Source organism: Myotis davidii, unplaced genomic scaffold (assembly GCF_000327345.1).
Source record: "Myotis davidii unplaced genomic scaffold, ASM32734v1 scaffold845, whole genome shotgun sequence".
Lineage (NCBI taxonomy): Eukaryota > Metazoa > Chordata > Mammalia > Chiroptera > Vespertilionidae > Myotis > Myotis davidii.
This window is the reverse complement of record NW_006296223.1, coordinates 1,395,113-1,411,517: the sequence shown is the minus strand read 5'-3', so window position 1 is coordinate 1,411,517 and position 16,405 is coordinate 1,395,113. Positions and strand designations below refer to the sequence as shown.

At 45.9% G+C, this 16,405-nt stretch overlaps 1 protein-coding gene and 1 pseudogene across 2 annotated transcripts in view; one reads left to right on the top strand and one right to left on the bottom strand.

The window, feature by feature from the left end:
• Positions 1 to 12,934, bottom strand: part of PPP6R2 (protein phosphatase 6 regulatory subunit 2) — a 45,367-nt gene extending 32,433 nt beyond the window's left edge. The window contains exons 1-2 of one of the 2 annotated variants that reach the window (XM_015568735.1): positions 12,866 to 12,934; positions 10,238 to 10,367 (exon numbers count right to left, since the gene is read on the bottom strand). The gene's annotated coding sequence lies outside the window, so the exon portion shown is untranslated. The remainder of the gene's footprint in view (positions 1 to 10,237; positions 10,368 to 12,865) is intronic. The other variant, XM_006771085.2, reaches the window with a different exon arrangement.
• Positions 5,165 to 5,972, top strand: LOC102763826 (annotated as a pseudogene).
• Positions 12,935 to 16,405: the final 3,471 nt, after the last annotated feature.

Genomic DNA, 16,405 nt, shown 5'->3' with positions numbered 1-16,405 from the left:
GCCCTTTAAATACAGTTCTTCATGTTGTGACCCAACCATAAAATTATTTTCGTTGCGACTTCATAACTGTAATGTTGCTACTGTTATGAATCATAATGTAAATATCTGATATGCAGGATGGTCCTAGGTGACCCTTGTGAAAGGGCCGTTCGACCGCCAAAGGGGTCTCGAACCACAGGTTGAGAACCGCTGATTTAGAGTGTCACGTGAGTGTGGCTGACATAGCAGTGCCGGGTTTGAGGACTGGCTGCAGAGAAAGAGAGAGAGAAAAAAAGAGACACAAAAGAGAAAAGGAAAAGAAAGGGAAAAAATAAACTACCCTCTACAATTACCTTCATTTCAGAAAATAATGACTTTTAAATATCAAAAAAAGGAAAGCCATCATTTCAGGATTAAGGATAATGTCTCACTTTGAAAAAATATAGTTTTAAGGAAAACTCACCTCATTACATTTATTTTGTTCATTTCACTCATATTACAGACCAGCATTTGAGGATCTCTATTATTTCACCACCACCACGTGACACATGAAATAAAAGTAGGTTACTCTTACAACCATTAACTTAAACCATAGCTCATGAGCTCACATCAGCACATTCTGCTATGCCATCAAGTCAAAAATCCCTGTATAAGGACATTTCCGTTTCCATCCGTTATCTATGCATTTCAAGAAATACTGATCGCATCTGTGGCTTCCTTTAAAAGTTTATCCCAATGGCACTGCAGCTAATTTCAATGTCAAAGGAATGCTCCCAGAAAATACTGCACTCCTTCTCCAAACGCTCCTCACGTCCCAGCACCCTCCAGCACCGCACACTGCCCCACCCGCAGGGAGCTCTCGCTCTCCTTCCCAGTGACACATCCACGGCATCCCCACCCCTCAGGTCGTCATGAGACTGCAGGCCCCGCACCAACAGTGAGACGTCAGACTCCTGCCACACCCTGACAACGCCTCCGCCCACCAGGCTCTCTGGAGCGCCTAGCGAAGTATCACCAACATCTTCCAGACGCTTATTCAACAGCCACCGAAAGGAACTTCAAGCTCCACATCTCTATTTACTCTTTCTGGTCAGCTGATCTTCACACTGAAGGTAGGGCCCAAAGAGAAATGCTGCCATGTGATCATGTAGTTCCAAACAAGCCCTTCACAAAAGAACACGAAGTACAGACTGTTGCTAAGAGAAATTAGAATCTAAAAGATTGACAATCAAAGTCCTGGATCGGCTGTGTGACCTGAAGCCAGTTATGTGACCCCTTGTACTGGGAACAGTGAGCATCCCCGACTCTTGAAACTGCTGTGAGGACTGAGTTACCCACCTAAAGAGCCTGGAAGAGTGGCCGCACCTGGTGCCCTCACAGATCCTGACTGCCAAGGAGAGGAGGAAAGAGAACAGGCTCAGTGGTGCTGGGCGGCGGGCACGGCTCGCAGAGCTGAGTGTGTGCCTCCCCAGAGCCCACCTTCAGTGGCATCACACGGGAGCTTGCATCCAACATGAAGGAAGTGTTTGCACTGGATGGACAAGCCCTACTCTCCCAAAGAGCAATGGTCACCCTTTACCAGCACAGACTGGGACTCTACATGGCTTGGAAAAAATGGTGACGCAAGTCCCTGGGGAGCAGTGAATATTTGTACAATCGACTGATTAACAAATGAGACCAGGTCTAAACCGGGGGAGAGACCCCCAAAATGGCCTAATTGAAAGAGATGAATAACAATCCAAAATCAGAAGTGAAGCCCTAGCTGGTTTGACTCAGCAGTTGGGGCGTCAGCCCATGGACTGAAGGGTCCCAGGTTCGATTCCGGTCAAGGATATGTGTACCTCAGTTGCAAGCTCGACCCCTGGCCCCAGACGGGACACATGCAGGAGGCAACCAATCAATGTGCCTCTCTCCCATCGACTTCACTCTCTGTCTCTCCCCCTCCCTCCCACTCTGAAAAAATAAATGAAATAATATATCCTCAGGTGAGGATTAACAAAACATACACAACACAAAAAAATTAAAAGAAGTGAAAAGAAGAAATAGCCCTAGCAGGTTTGGCTTAGTGGATAGAGCGTCGGCCTGTGGACTCAAGGGTCCCAGGTTCGATTCTGGTCAAGGGCACATGCCCGGGTTGCGGGCTTGATCCCCAGTAGGGGGTGTGCAGGAGACAACCAATCAATGATTCTCTCTCATCATTGATGTTTCTCTCTCTCTCCCTCTCCCTTCTTCTCTGATATCAATAAAAATATATTTTAAAAAATAGAAGAAGAAATAGCCACTAACACAGAGGTAAATTAAAATGATTATAAAACAGTAATTTATACTATCTATGCTCATGCATTCGAAGCAAGCCTGAACCATCTAGCCCAGTGGTTGCCAACCTTTTGGACCTTGCGGACCACCAGCTGGTGACCGCTGATCCAGCCTCCTGGAAACACCATCCAAGCCCAGTGCAAAGGCAGAATCAGCCTCTGCAACAGGCCTGGGCTCCACCTGGATGTCTCCACCACAGGCTGAGCGCTGCTTTAGGGCGGGCTGTCTCTCTCAGCCCTATAACCCTGGGTCACAGCTTCAGGTTGGACATGCAGCCGACATGCTCTGTGGGTTCAACACATCAACCAGTAAACAAACTTGATACAAGTTCTTAAAGGCTGAGACGGGAAGGGGTCCGGGGGGCAAGCAGGGCAAGGAGCCGAGCATGTGGGAGCAAAGGGACAGGGTCCCCACAGCTCCCATCCGCGTGACTCAGCAGGTGTGGAAGACTGGTTGTGCCCAGCTTTTGTTGCCCCTTTCTTCAATAGTGACAGGGGTTTAGGCGGGCACTTGGCCACCTCCTTAAGCCTGATTTTCCCAGCCTCCCCTTGCAGCCAGCTAGTCAGGTGATGAAGCTCTGGGCAGAGGGCTGGGCGTAGAAGTGACCTTGGAGCCACAGGCCTTCCTGGTGTGAGCTCCTGGGTCCTGCTGGCCCACCTGCCTCCGGGGGGTTGCAAGAAGCAGAGCACCCTGACTCCACGAGTGAAAGCCCGAGGCTGAGGCAGGAGCTGCCAGACCAAACGACGTGGGAGAGAAGTGCAGTCCCCCCTCGTTTAAGCCACTGCTTCTTGGGACCTTTTTGTTGCAGCTCAGTCTGTCCCTTAATACAACCTGAGCAAGTTTCTAAGCCCCCCTGAGCTTTATTTAGCGTTTTCACCTATAAAATGATCACGTTTTCTCCAAAAGGTTACAGAGTGAAGCCAGACACCATGCATATAATAAGTGCTCAACCAATACCTGAATTTACTGAATTGGGAAAAGAGATGTAATATCACTGACACGTATTATAAGCTCAACTAGTGTTCATTCCCCCCCCCCCTTTTTCTTTTTGTTTCAATCCTCACCTGAGGATTTTTTTTATTTTACTGATTTTAGAGAGAGGGGAAGGGGCTGGGGGGCTGAGAGAAACACTGATGTCTGAGAAAAACATGGATAGGTTGCCTCCTGTATACTCCCTGAACCCACAACCTAGGTATGTGTCCGGACCGGGAATCGAAGCAGCAGCAACCTCTGGGTGCATTGTACAGGGTGAGACTGAAAAACACCAACCAGGGCTCATTCCCTCCCCTTTTAACATCAGTTTTAACAGGCGGAGTACAACAGCCACCCATGTGGCTGCTCATGTTAAACACAGCAAGAGGGGAGGAGGCTAAGACGGCTACGTGCTGTGACTCCCCTGCATGAAGAGCCCCCCGCCCCACGCAGGCAGGTGTGGGCTTGGTGCTGCCTGGTGCTCCATCCTGACCACCATTTACTTGCCGCCAGCAGATGCTATTCCTTGGTGTGGAGCTGGATATTTGAAAAAATGTGTGCAACTCTAACAACGAAACACAAAAACTAAAGTGGTCCATCCTTCCCAGAAACAGCAGGAGACTTCCCAAGGCGCTCGTGACAAAAGGATGTGCTGCTAATGAGACCAGGGCCACAGGCAAAACCTAGGACTGACCTGGGCAAACCAGGACTGCTGGGCATCCCACCAAAACCAGAACACCAGCACTCCAGCCTTTCAAAACCAGGTCTCAACCAGATCTTTTATCCATAGAATGAATTGGAATTCTTCAAAACTGTCTTGCGTTTTATGGATCCCTTCATTTCACTTATTTTAAAGTCAGCTTGTCAATTCCAACCTCCGACTCTGTCTCCACACACACACACACACACCCTGGGGTTTGTAATTGAAATTAATGATGTATTTCTAGATGGGTTTTGGGAAAACTGGCACATTTACAACAATGAGTTTTCCAATCCAAAACCGGGGTGTATCTGTCCGTTTACTAAAGTCTTCTTTAATTTCTCTAAAAACTTACCATGTTTTCCACAGAGGTTTCACGTTTTTCATTAGATTTATTCCTAGGTACTTTTGTTTATGATGCCACTATACGCATGGCTTTTTCAGGGCAATGTGTTCACTGGTGGTATATGATACTACTTTTATAAGCTGATTTTATATCCAGCAACTTCCTACACGATCACTGAGTGAAGTTATCTGTAGATTGTTTCGGGCTTTCCTCATATACAATCATATCATCAGTGAATGACAACAGTTTTGTTTCTTTCATTCAAATTCTTTTATCTTTTTTCCCATTTTTCTGATTTATTGGTTTGGCTAAAACCTCCATCGTGAGCCTCAAATGATCATAAACGGACTATAAACAAGCATGCTTCTAACTCCCTCTCCCCTCCATGCTGCCTACCTCTCTGTGTTCCCATCATCTTCTCCAGGCTTCCTCCTGGGGGATTTCCTGTTTTCTGGCTCAATGACTTCCTCTTTACTGTAAATGATTTGATATTAAACCCACATACAGGGTGGGGAAAAGTAGGTTTATAGATGTTTATGTGGAAAATACAATAATTTTTAATAATAACACAAAAAGTCCTGACCGTTTGGCTCACAGGATAGAGCATCAGCCCTAGGACTGAAGGGTCCCGGGTTCGATTCCGGTCAGGGGCACGTATCTCGGTTGCATGCTCCCAGCACTGGCCAGGGGCATGCGGGAGACAACCAATTGATGTGTCTCTCTCATATCGGTGTTTCACTCTGTCTCCCCCTCTCCCTTCCACTCTCTCTAAAAATCAATGGGAAAAATATCCTCGGATGAGGATTAAAATAATAAAAAGTAAGAGCTGCCATCTTGTGTCCCTGCATGTGTGCGCTTATTCTCAGGGGTCTGCTCTAGACCCCCTGAGCATCAGCCTTAATCCCCCGCGCGGCCCTGTTTCCTCTCCAACAAGATGAAAGAAACTATCATGAACCAAGAGAAACTCACCAAACTGCAGGCACAAGTGCGCTTTGGTGGGAAAGGAACAGAAAACACACTCGTAGAAAGAAGGGGGTTCACAGAACAGCTACAGCAGATGATTAAAAACTTCAGTTCTCCTTAAAGAAGTTAGGGGTAAACAATATCTCAGGCATTGAAGAGGTAAATATGTTTACAAACCAAGGAACAGTGATCCACTTTAACAACCCTAAAGTTCAGGCATCGCTGGCAGTGAACACTTTCACCATGACAGGCTGTGCTGAGACAAAGCAGCTGACAGAAATGCTCCCAGCACCTTCAACCAGCTCGGGCGGACAGTCTGCCAGTTAAGGAGACCGGCTGAAGCTCTGCCCAAACAAGCTGTGGATGGAAAAGCGCCACTTGCTACTGGAGAGGATGATGATGACGAAGTTCCAGATCTCGTGATCTTGTGGAGAATTTTGATGAGGCTTCCAAGAATGAAGCAAACTGAATTGAGTCAACTACTGAAGAAGATAAACTTGAAGAAGTTTCTGGGAGCTGCTATTTTGTATTATGACTGCTTTTTCAAATTTTGTTTATGGATCTGATAAAATCTAGATCGCTGATATTTTTTAGCCCAATGCACCTGGACATTGCAGCTCTTTTCAGTTTTTGCTTATACATAAATCATTCTTTGCAGCTAATTAAGCTGAAGAATCTTGGGAATAAAGTTTGAAACAGATTAATAAAAAAATAACAACAACACAAGAATAAGACTGTTTCACGTACAATTGTAAACCTACTTTTGCCCCACCCAGTATTGTATTTTTTATTTCTAGACATCTATTTGGTTCTTTTTCAAATATTGTAGATCACCTTTTATAGTTCCCGAAGATATTTTCTTTCTTTCTTTCTTTAAATATATTTTTATTGATTTCAGACAGGACAGGGGAGGGAGAGAGAAACAGAAACAATGATGAGCGAGAATCATTAATCAACTGCCTCCTGCACACCCCCTACTGGGGACTGAGTCCACAACCTGGGCATATGCCCTTGACCAGAATCGAACCCAGGACCCTTCAGTCCACAGGCTGATGCCCTATCCACTGAGCCAAACCGGCTATGGCAATAATTTATTTCCTCAAGAATAAAAAGCATGCTTGTTTATAGTCTGTTCCTGATAATTTCAAAATCTGAAGTATTGAAGGCTCTGTTTCCATTGGTTTTCACTCATGGTGCCTTATTTCCTTATTAGAGGCCCAGTGCATGAATTCGTGCACCAGTGGGGTCCCTCAGCCTGGCCTGCAGTGATCGGGCCGAAACCAGCCTGGTGCAAGAATTCGTGCACCAGGCCTCTAGTATGCAAACATCTTTGGTTAATCTCTTCCTGCCCTCCCTCCTCCCCTCTTCTCTCTGAGATTCATCAGTCTGTTCCATGTTTCCTACCTGTGCATTGAGCATCTGCCCCCTGGTGGTCAGTGCACATCATAGCTACTAGTTGAAGGGTCGCTTAGGCTTTTTTTATATAGATATGCTTGGTCAGTTTTGTCCGTGTACTAACAATACCCTTATAAAATAACTGTAAGGATTTTTTTTTGCATCTTAGGATGACAGTGACTTCCTCCAGAGAGGATACCTGAAGTCATGACCAAACTAGAAAACACACTAAATTCATGCTTGATTACCCTGAACTACTACCAGGCAGTGTAAACCTGAGCTAGCGAGCCTCACAAAGGCTAACCCAGAACCACAAGATGTTCCCTTCTCCCACTTTTTTCCTGCCACATTTAGTAAAAAAATAACCAGATGGGAGCAGGGATGGAGTGGGGCAGTCATGTCTATACTTCACCCTAACTCAGAGGATATAGATACAGCCTTCCACGCCCCATTTAGTACAGGGATGGTTTCCTCTAAGCTTTCCTTTGAGAGGACTGAGATCTTAACTACTGTTCATACCCTACAAGGCCACTAAAGTCAAAGCCCCACTTTATCCAGATCATCAAATGCCCTCAGGGCAAAGGCAGATTCCATCCCATTGTGCTTAAATTACCTTTCTGAGTTCTTATTTTTAGTTATATTTTGGTCTAGAACTTCCTTACTATATTGTCAGTTCTTTTATTTCTTTTTCTTTGGAGTCCAACATTTTTTAAAATTTAAACTCTGTATTGTTTAAAGTATTACATATGTCTCCTTTCCCCCCCAATGACCTCCCCCCAGCCGCTCCCACCCCCCAGCACATGCCCTCACCCCCGTCTGTGTCACTGGTCATGTTTATAAGCATGCATACAAGTCCTTTGGTTGATCTCTTATCCCCCATCCCATCCTCCCCTGCTTCCCTCTGAGGTTAGATGGTCTGTGCGATGCTTGTCTCTGGATCTATTTTTGTTCATCAGTTTATGTTGTTCATTATATTCCACAAATAAGTGAGATCATGTGTTATTTATCTTTCTCCAGCTGGCTTATTTTGCTTAGCATAATGCTCTCCAGGTCCATCCATGCTGCTGCGAATGATAAGAGTTCCTTCTTTTTTACAGCATCGTAGTATTCCATTGTGTATGTACCACAGTTTCCTAATCCACTCATCTGCTGATGGCCCTTGGGCTGTTTCCAGATCTTAGCTATGGTGAATTGTGCTGCTATGAACATAGGGGTGCATATATCCTTTCTGACTGGTGTTTCTGGCTTCTTGGGATATATTCCTAGAAGTGGATTTCTGGGTCAAGTGGGAGTTCCATTTTTAGTCGTTTGAGGAAACTCCATCCTGCTCTCCACAGTGACTGCACAGTCTGCTGGAGTCCAACCATTTTTATGCTTCCCATAGGGTAGGGCTGGAAGGACAGGGGCAGTCCAAATACCATAGCCTAACATTAATAAACAACATAAGACACTAATGTTTTTCTTGCAAAGTATACCTGATATACAATTCTCTATACTGAAATTTATGTTCTCGCATCCCTTTGAAGGATTATTCCACTTTCAATGGCTGCTAGTCATACTCATGAGACATGTGTTGTCAACTGAATAATTGTAAGCTACTGCCTGCGAGCTGAAGATCCTTTTGTCTTTCATGCTATACGATTCCAATGCGTGGGTGTATGTTTCTTTATTTATACTGCTTGGGACACAGTGTGCTTCCATTCTGGGAGTCCAACTACACATTTACAACACATTATTATTCTCATTTTCCATCTCCCATCTCTCAAGGCTGCACACTGTGTAACTTCTCCATTCATATACTCCAGTTCACAATTCTGTCTTCTGCCATGTTTAATGTGTCTACTCCACATATATTGAGTTTTCTTTTTTTAAATAATTCTTTATTGTTGAAAGTATTACATATGCCCCTTTCTCCTCCCACTGACCCCCTTGAGTTTTTTATTTCAACTTTTTTTCATTTCTGAAAGTTCTACTTGGATCACTTTGATACTTTGTTTTGCATTACTAATTTTTATTCTATATGTATTTCTTCAAATATTTCATATACTAGGGGCCCAGTGCACGATTGGGGCCGGCACCAGCAGTGGGTGCAAGCAGGGCCATCGCCGGCAGCGGGTGAGAGCACTGGGCGGGAGCGTGGTGCGTAGAAGGAAAGAATTTTCAATAACCACCAGACGCTTGCCCCAATGACAGCAACCAGCACCCCGCCTTGGTCTGGTGTCCCCGCTCACCTGCTCCACCATCCCACCGCGGCCAACGCCTGCCATGTTCTGTGCTCTGCCACCTGCTGCCGATGCCCACCATGTTCTGCGTGCACCCCCTGGTGGTCAACACACGTCATAGCGACTAGCTGTTTGGTTGTTCCACAATTCAGTCTATTTGCACATTAGGGTTTTATATATGGAGATACACTAGAGGCCCCCCACTGGTGAACAATCAGGGCCGGGGAGGGACTATGGGAGGGCTTCAGGGCATGTCCAGCCCATCTTGCCCAGTCTCGATCGGCCAGACCCCAGTAGCAAGCTAACCTACCAATTGGAGCATCTGCCCCCTGGTGATCAGTGCACATCATAACGACTGGTCAAACAGTCAAACAGTCGGATACTTAACATATTAGGCTTTTATTATATAGGATACGGCATCTGACTATTCAACATGTGCAGGACTCAGGGCATCTAATTTTGCTAATTCTTCCTCACAATGGTATGTGTTTTCTGATTGTAAGTTCAAGTTTGCATAAATGTAATGTATAAAATCCATTATTTTATACATTAAATAAAAGCCTACACTGTGCTTTTCTCTGAGGAGGGTTTATGTTTTCTTCAGCAAGGAACAAAGGGTTACTATCATAACGCTCACTGCTTCTTTTTCTTTTCCTCTCTTGGCCTTCAGAACAGTATCTTAATTTTTAGGGCACCGAAGTGATCACAAGAAATCGTATTTACTGTGATTTATCCAGCACCTAATTGGAGTGTGATGGGAGAGCTTTTTAGGAACACCCAATACTGCTGGACATAGGAGTCCCTCCCTCCCTTTTTTTTCAAAATATATTTTTATTTATTTCAGAGAGGAAGGGAGAGAGAGAAACATCAATTATGAGTGAGAATTGGCTGCCTCCTGCACACCCCACAACAGGGATTGAGCCCACAATCCAGGCATGTGCCCTGACTGGGAATCAAACCGTGACCTTCTGGTTCTTAGGTCGACGCCCAACCATTTAGCCACACTTCCCTCCCTTTTTCATCCTCCACATGGACAGTGTGTTCTGGATGGCACCCATGACAGTGTAAGGGCTCTAGCTCACGTGTACCTCACTACAGGTGTATGGCTGTCCCCATTTTATTTGGATTACACTTCAGCTTGGAGAGGCCAAGTAACTTGGTCTCTCCACAACACAGCTCCTCAAAACTAGACTCAGGAGGATCAAAAAACAACCAAAAGACAATAGACTATACACACCCTTCAAAACTAAATTTCTGCTGTCATCCATCTTTAAACTTCCACTTATACAGTATATTTGCACAAATTATACAGTAAAACAGAATAAAAAAGGAAAACCATCCTACCTTCTGTGGAAACTTCTTGTTTAAATTTTGTATTCAGGCAAAATATAAAAACATTTGGGGTTTTTTCTTGGAGTATATGCAACTTGAAGAAAATTTTTTTCATTCAGTGTAAGACTGATAATCGCCTCACCTGAAAAATAAAAAGGAAAAATCTTATTTTAAGTTCTGCTTTTATAAAGTAAATTACCAAAATGGTAGATCAAAGGAAAGCAAAAATCAGTATCTTTACTTAGTATTCAAATTGTCAGAACATTTCAGGATGAAGAAATGAAAAACTCCATTGCCTCTATTCGTGTTAGAGAGCCTGGTGCTGATGGCATACACCTGATCCGTTGTCTGGTTAATGAGCTCAGTGGTTGGAATGTCACACACAGATTTCAAAGATGTGGGAATATCTCTATGGAATTGTCCTCTTTAGTAACTTTATGTATGTATTTATTTATTTTTTATCCTCACCTGAGGATATTTTTCCATTGATTTTTAGAGAGAGTGGAAGAGAGGGAAAGACAGACAGAAATATTGATGTGAGAGAAACTCATAGGTTAGTTGCCGCCTGCACAAGCCCTAACCAGGGCCTGGGCCAGGGAGGAGCCTGCTTGCGTGCCCTTGACTGGAATCAAACCTGGGACCCTTTGGCTCACAAGCCGACGCTCTATCCACTGAGCCAAACCGGCTAGGGTCAGTCTAGTAACTTTACACTATCTCCTCAAGAAATGCACATTCCTGGCCTGGCTGGATAGCTCAATTGATTAGAACATTGTTCCAATACACCAAGGTTGCCAGTTCAATCCCCGGTCAGGGCACATTCAAGCATCAGCCAATGAGGCTGGAATGGCTCAGTGGTTGAGTGTCGACCTATGAATCAGGAGGTCACAGTTCCACCCCGTCAGGGCACCTGCCCAGGTTATAGACTTAAGGCAGCCGATCAAGGATTCTCTCTCATCATTGATGTTTCTCTTTCTCTCTTCCTCTTCCTTCCTCTCTGAAATAAACAAAAAAATATATATTTTAAAAGAAACAGCCAATGAATGCATAAATAAGTGGAACAACAAAACTATGTTTCTCTCTCCCCTCAGCCCCTCTCTCTATTTCTTTCTTTCTTTCTTTCTCTCTCTCTCTCTCTCTCTCTCTCTCTCTCTCTCTCTCTCTCTAAAAGAGAAAAAAGAAAAAAGCATATTCCTGGTCACAAGGTGACTGATAATCCATCACAATGTCTAGAAGCATCTCCAACAGTGACCTCTACATACCATTTCCAAATCAGGCGACCAGCATTGCCCAATGAACTGACTGACTCCACGTCTCCAGCAAAAGCATGGACACCTGGAGCCTGGGAAGCTCACTTGGTACTTGCATGAAAGTCATGATTTCACCATTGGAAACTAGTCTTCAGCATTTCCTTCCCTGGACCCATGAATTTCCTGATGACCACCCAAGAAAAGGCCACCTCTGCTCTCTCTCCCACCACAATGGGGGTCAGCATTCTCCTAGGTCCATGGCTATTTTAAAAGTCACTTTATACCTTCATTCTAAAACCTGTTTTTGATCTTTTTGCTACATGGAACAAATTTACCTTCCCACTGCAACAGCTAAAAAAAAATTAAAGGTTAAAATATATGGAACAGTTTTCAAGAAAATGAACACCAGGCAATGAGGAAGAGCCATCCCAGACAGAAGGGAAACGAGAGGACCCTCTCCCTGCCCAGCTCCCTGCCTGGGGAGGACCATGGCTCTGGGTGCAGCAGAGGAGCCAGGGGGAGCCACCTCTTGAGGCTGAGGCGCTGACACTCAGTTCGGACAGAGCACTGGAGGGCAGTGGCACAGAGGTGCAGGCTCCAGCTGGATGCTGACAGCAGCGTGTGAGGCAGCCTCCAGGCCAGGACAGCAGCGCCCAAGGGGCTACCAGGAACAACCCTCAAGCTCACAGGGAGCCAGGGACACTGTTCCTTCCAGTCACAGTGCAAACTTCCTAATTCTCTGGCTAGGGCAAAATAGCCCTACCAGTGGTTGGCAAACTGAGGCTTGCAAGCCACATGCAGCCCTTTGGCCCCTTGAGTGTGGCTCTTCCACAAAATACCGACTTCTGCGCATGGGCCATGAAGTTTCAATGGCACTGTACGTGCGCACCCACACGTGGTATTTTGTGGAAGAGCCACACTCAAGGGGCCAAAGAGCTGCATGTGGCTCGCGAGCCGTGGTTTGCTGACCACTGCTAGACTAAACATTACTCTGGCCTCACCTAACAAAGCTTAAAAGTAAGACCCACCAGAATCAAACTGTTTCCAAGTAATTTAGCCACATCTCAGAAAAAAGGTCACAAATATGTATAGAAATACAAAAATATCCAGCATTCAACACAATAAATTCAGTGTCTTGGCAGTTTGGCTCAGTGGATAGAGCATCAGTGAAGGTCGCAGGCAGGAGGCAACCAATCGATGTGTCTCTCTCACATCAATGCTTCTGTCTCTCTCTGTCTCTCCTCCTCCCTTCTACCCTCTCTTAAAAAAAATTAATGGAAAAATATCCTTGGGTGAGGATTCACAATAAATAAATAAATAAATAAATAAATAACCAGACATACAAGGAAGAAAACATGAACTATAATGAAGAGAAAAATCAATCAAAACTAACCCAGAAATGACACAAATGATAGAATAAACAGAGACATTTAAACAGTTGTCCTAACTGTATTCCATATCTTCAAAAACCTAGAGAAAAGATCAGACATGTTAAATGGAGACATGAAAGATAGACAAAGGCCCAAATAGAATCATAAAAATACTCACTCCCAAAAAAGGCAGGAAAGAGGGAAAGGGGACAAAGAGCACAGTGTCCTTCTCCTGTGAGCCTCTACCCGAGGGCACTGGAAGGGGGACAGGACACAGTGTGGTTGTTTCCTCCTCCCAGCCCTCTCTCTAACCCAGGGCTCCTCAAACTTTTTAAACGGGGCCAGTTCACTGTCCCTCAGACCGTTGGAGGACCGGACTATAGTTTAAAAAAAAACTATGAATAAATTCCTATGCACACTGCACATATCTTATTTTGAAGTAAAAAAACAAAACGGGAACAAATACAATATTTGTATTTGCATGTGGCCCGCGGGCCGTAGTTTGAGGACCCCTGCTCTAACCATACCAACACTTACCACTACCTAAACATGCTGAGGGTCTCCCATAGCTGACGCGCTGCACGTGGCCCCCACTGCCTGGAACGCCCCTCCTCCCACCTCCCTACTTGGCAAAGTCCTGCCAGCTCTTCAATCCAAAATTCAACCACAACATTCACATCAAGCTCTCCTGAGTCCTTCCTCAGGATTCACACGAGTCTGTTTACACATCTTTTAGAAAATCACATTATAATAATCTGGTTTGAAATATTATTTTAAATTATGAAAAAAATTAAAAATACAAAAAGATCCACAGAAGAGTATGACAAATACCCATATACTGAGATTTAATAAATGTTAAGAATTGTTCACATATGCCTAGTTTTAAAAACCACACATTTCTAATACATTGAGAAACTGACACCCATTCCATTCCCTTCCTCCTAAAGGTAATCATTAACTTGCAGCATCATAATTGCATTCTGTCACTGCTCGTGTGTTTATAAGTAATGCACTGTTTTAAGAATATACTTTTAGCCCTGACTGGTTTGGCTCAGTGGATAGAGCGTCCGCTTGCGGACTGAAGGGTCCCAGGTTCGATTCTGGTCAAGGGCTTGATCCCCAAGTAGGGGGCGTGCAGGAGGCAGCTGATCAGTGATTCTCATCATTGATGTTTCTCTCTCTCTCTCTCCCCCTCTCTCAAATCAATAAAAATATTTTTTAAAAAGAATATACTTTTATAACACATACATGTGCTCTCCAAGTGTTTTAAGATCAACTTTGAATTTCAGGAAATCATCTATACTGACACAGGTAGCTTTCATTTTGGATTTGGCAGGCACTGCATCCCTGCGAGGCCTCCCAGGCCGTCCCTGACTTATTACTATTACAAGCGAGGCTGCCTGGACTTCTAGACATGTATCTTCATGCACAGCAAGTGCTTCCCAGCTTTTCTTCACTTGGACACAGAACTGCTGGGTGAGAGAAAAGACACCTCCCAGTCCAGCAGACAAGAGACACATACTCCAGAGTGCTACACCCGTGCTCGGTGCAGCTCGGTGGGAACGGCAGCTCACCAAAGCCTCGCCCACAGGGCAAAGTCCCGGGACTGGCCCAGGTCACGAGGTTAATAAATGTCAGTTCTAGAACTTGAACCCAGGTGGGCTCAGCAAAGTCTATGTTCTCCATCTCCACATGACACCAGATTCTGGCCCAGTCGATAAAGAGGAAAAGGAGGTATCCACACAGGTGCAGAAGGACTGATGACGGTGGAGAGAGATAACAGGAAGGTACTGCCCTGGCTGCACGGGGCAGGGAGGCCACCGGCAGAGCCAAGAAAGAGACAGAGCAGGGTCTCACAGGCTCGAGGGGATTGAGGCTGGGGAGAGAGAGGTGCAGTCTTCAAATGGAGCCATGGTTTCTTTGTGGGGTGACAAATATTCTGGAGTTGGTGATGGCTGCACAAACTTGTAAATACACTAAAAGTTACTGAATTGTACACTTTAAAAGGGTGGATTTTAGGAAATGTGAAAAAACCCTGAATGAGAAAAATGAAGCAGTCAGTGGGCTGACAGACAGAAGAGGAGTCAATTCCTGAAGAGGAGCTCCATAAGGTCTGTCTGACTGCCACCAGCAGCCCAGGGGCATGGGAGAGAGAATGGCCGAACAGAGCCTGACCTCTAGCAGAGAAGACAGGTCCTGCAGGCCTCCACCGCAGCCCACTGGGAGGGAGATGGCGGGCAGGCGCACAGCCCGGAACATCCTATCTTCCAGTGCTGAGGACAGACCACCCAGTTCCTGTGCCTTGGGGCCTCTCTGTAGACAGGGCTAAAAATACTGCCCTCCTAGGGTGGGTGTGAGGACTGACTGAGGCTAAGTCCTGTGCTTGGAAGCAGGCCTGACCCGGAGTGCCTGGGGTACGTTAGCTCTCATGATGCCCAGGGAGGGGAAGACGTGACTCCTACAAGGTGGTGTGCCTGGGGGCTGAGCCTCAACTCCAGGTGCACCTGCCTGGCTGGATGCTCAGCCCCACCACTTACTGGCCTAAGTTTCTTAAACTCTCTGTGTCTCCGTCTCCCCGGCTGTAAAATGCGGATGATGAAAGTATATACCTCCAAGGTCAATGCAAACATGAAACAAGATAATCTATCAAATGCTCAGCACCTGCCTGGCAAACAGGAAGTGCCCAGTGAGTGTTGTTGGTCAGAGAAGGCTTCCCTGAGGAATGAGTGGCTTGAGTTTCACTCATTTTAAATTAATGGCCACAAACCTCAAGAGGGAGCTAGTTTCCCTCTTCAGACAATTGCGACAAATGTCAGATAAGCACAATGTGTACAGCCTTTCACCGAGAAGTGAGTCCACCTGCCCGTCCTGGGACTCCTGGACCTGCTGCAGCCACGGAGGAGGCACGGTGAGGAGCAGGTGCAGTCCTGAGCCTCGGCTTCAAGAGGCTTCACAGAGCCCACCCTCAGTCTCTTGGGCTCCGGTGACCAGTGTGTGAAGGCCCAGGGCCCTGCAGAGGCCTGCACCCCCAGCCAAGGTCCTGATCATATACGGAAGTGGAGAGGAGCCATCTGGCTGAACCCAACCCCAGCTGGGCTCCACCCACAGACTCATGACCGGAAACAAGATGGTTGTTTTAAGCCACTCATCACTGCATGGTCTGCTGCAATAGATAACTAATACAACAACCCCGTTCTTCCTTCTACTCTCTCCTTCACCCTCCAGCATGCATACCCCCTGAATCCATAGAAAAGGAGACGGTCTCAACTGGGACCTCTCCTATTCCCTGCCTCCCCTCCTGCCATGATGGAAAAGGGTCCTGGGCTCCCAAAGGCCAGCCCCTTCCCCACACTGCAGGCCCTCCCCTCACACCTTCTAATGCTTCTCCCGCAGGAATCTCCAGTGCCCTCCCTCCCGTCTGTGTGCACACGCACACACCCTGCCCCACAGACATTTTTCCAATCCCTGTTCACAGCAAAGCTTCCTCAAGGAACTGTCTGCTCTTACTATCCCCAGAATCAAGGGAAGAAGGAAACAGAAATATGAGCTCGACACTGAGGGCA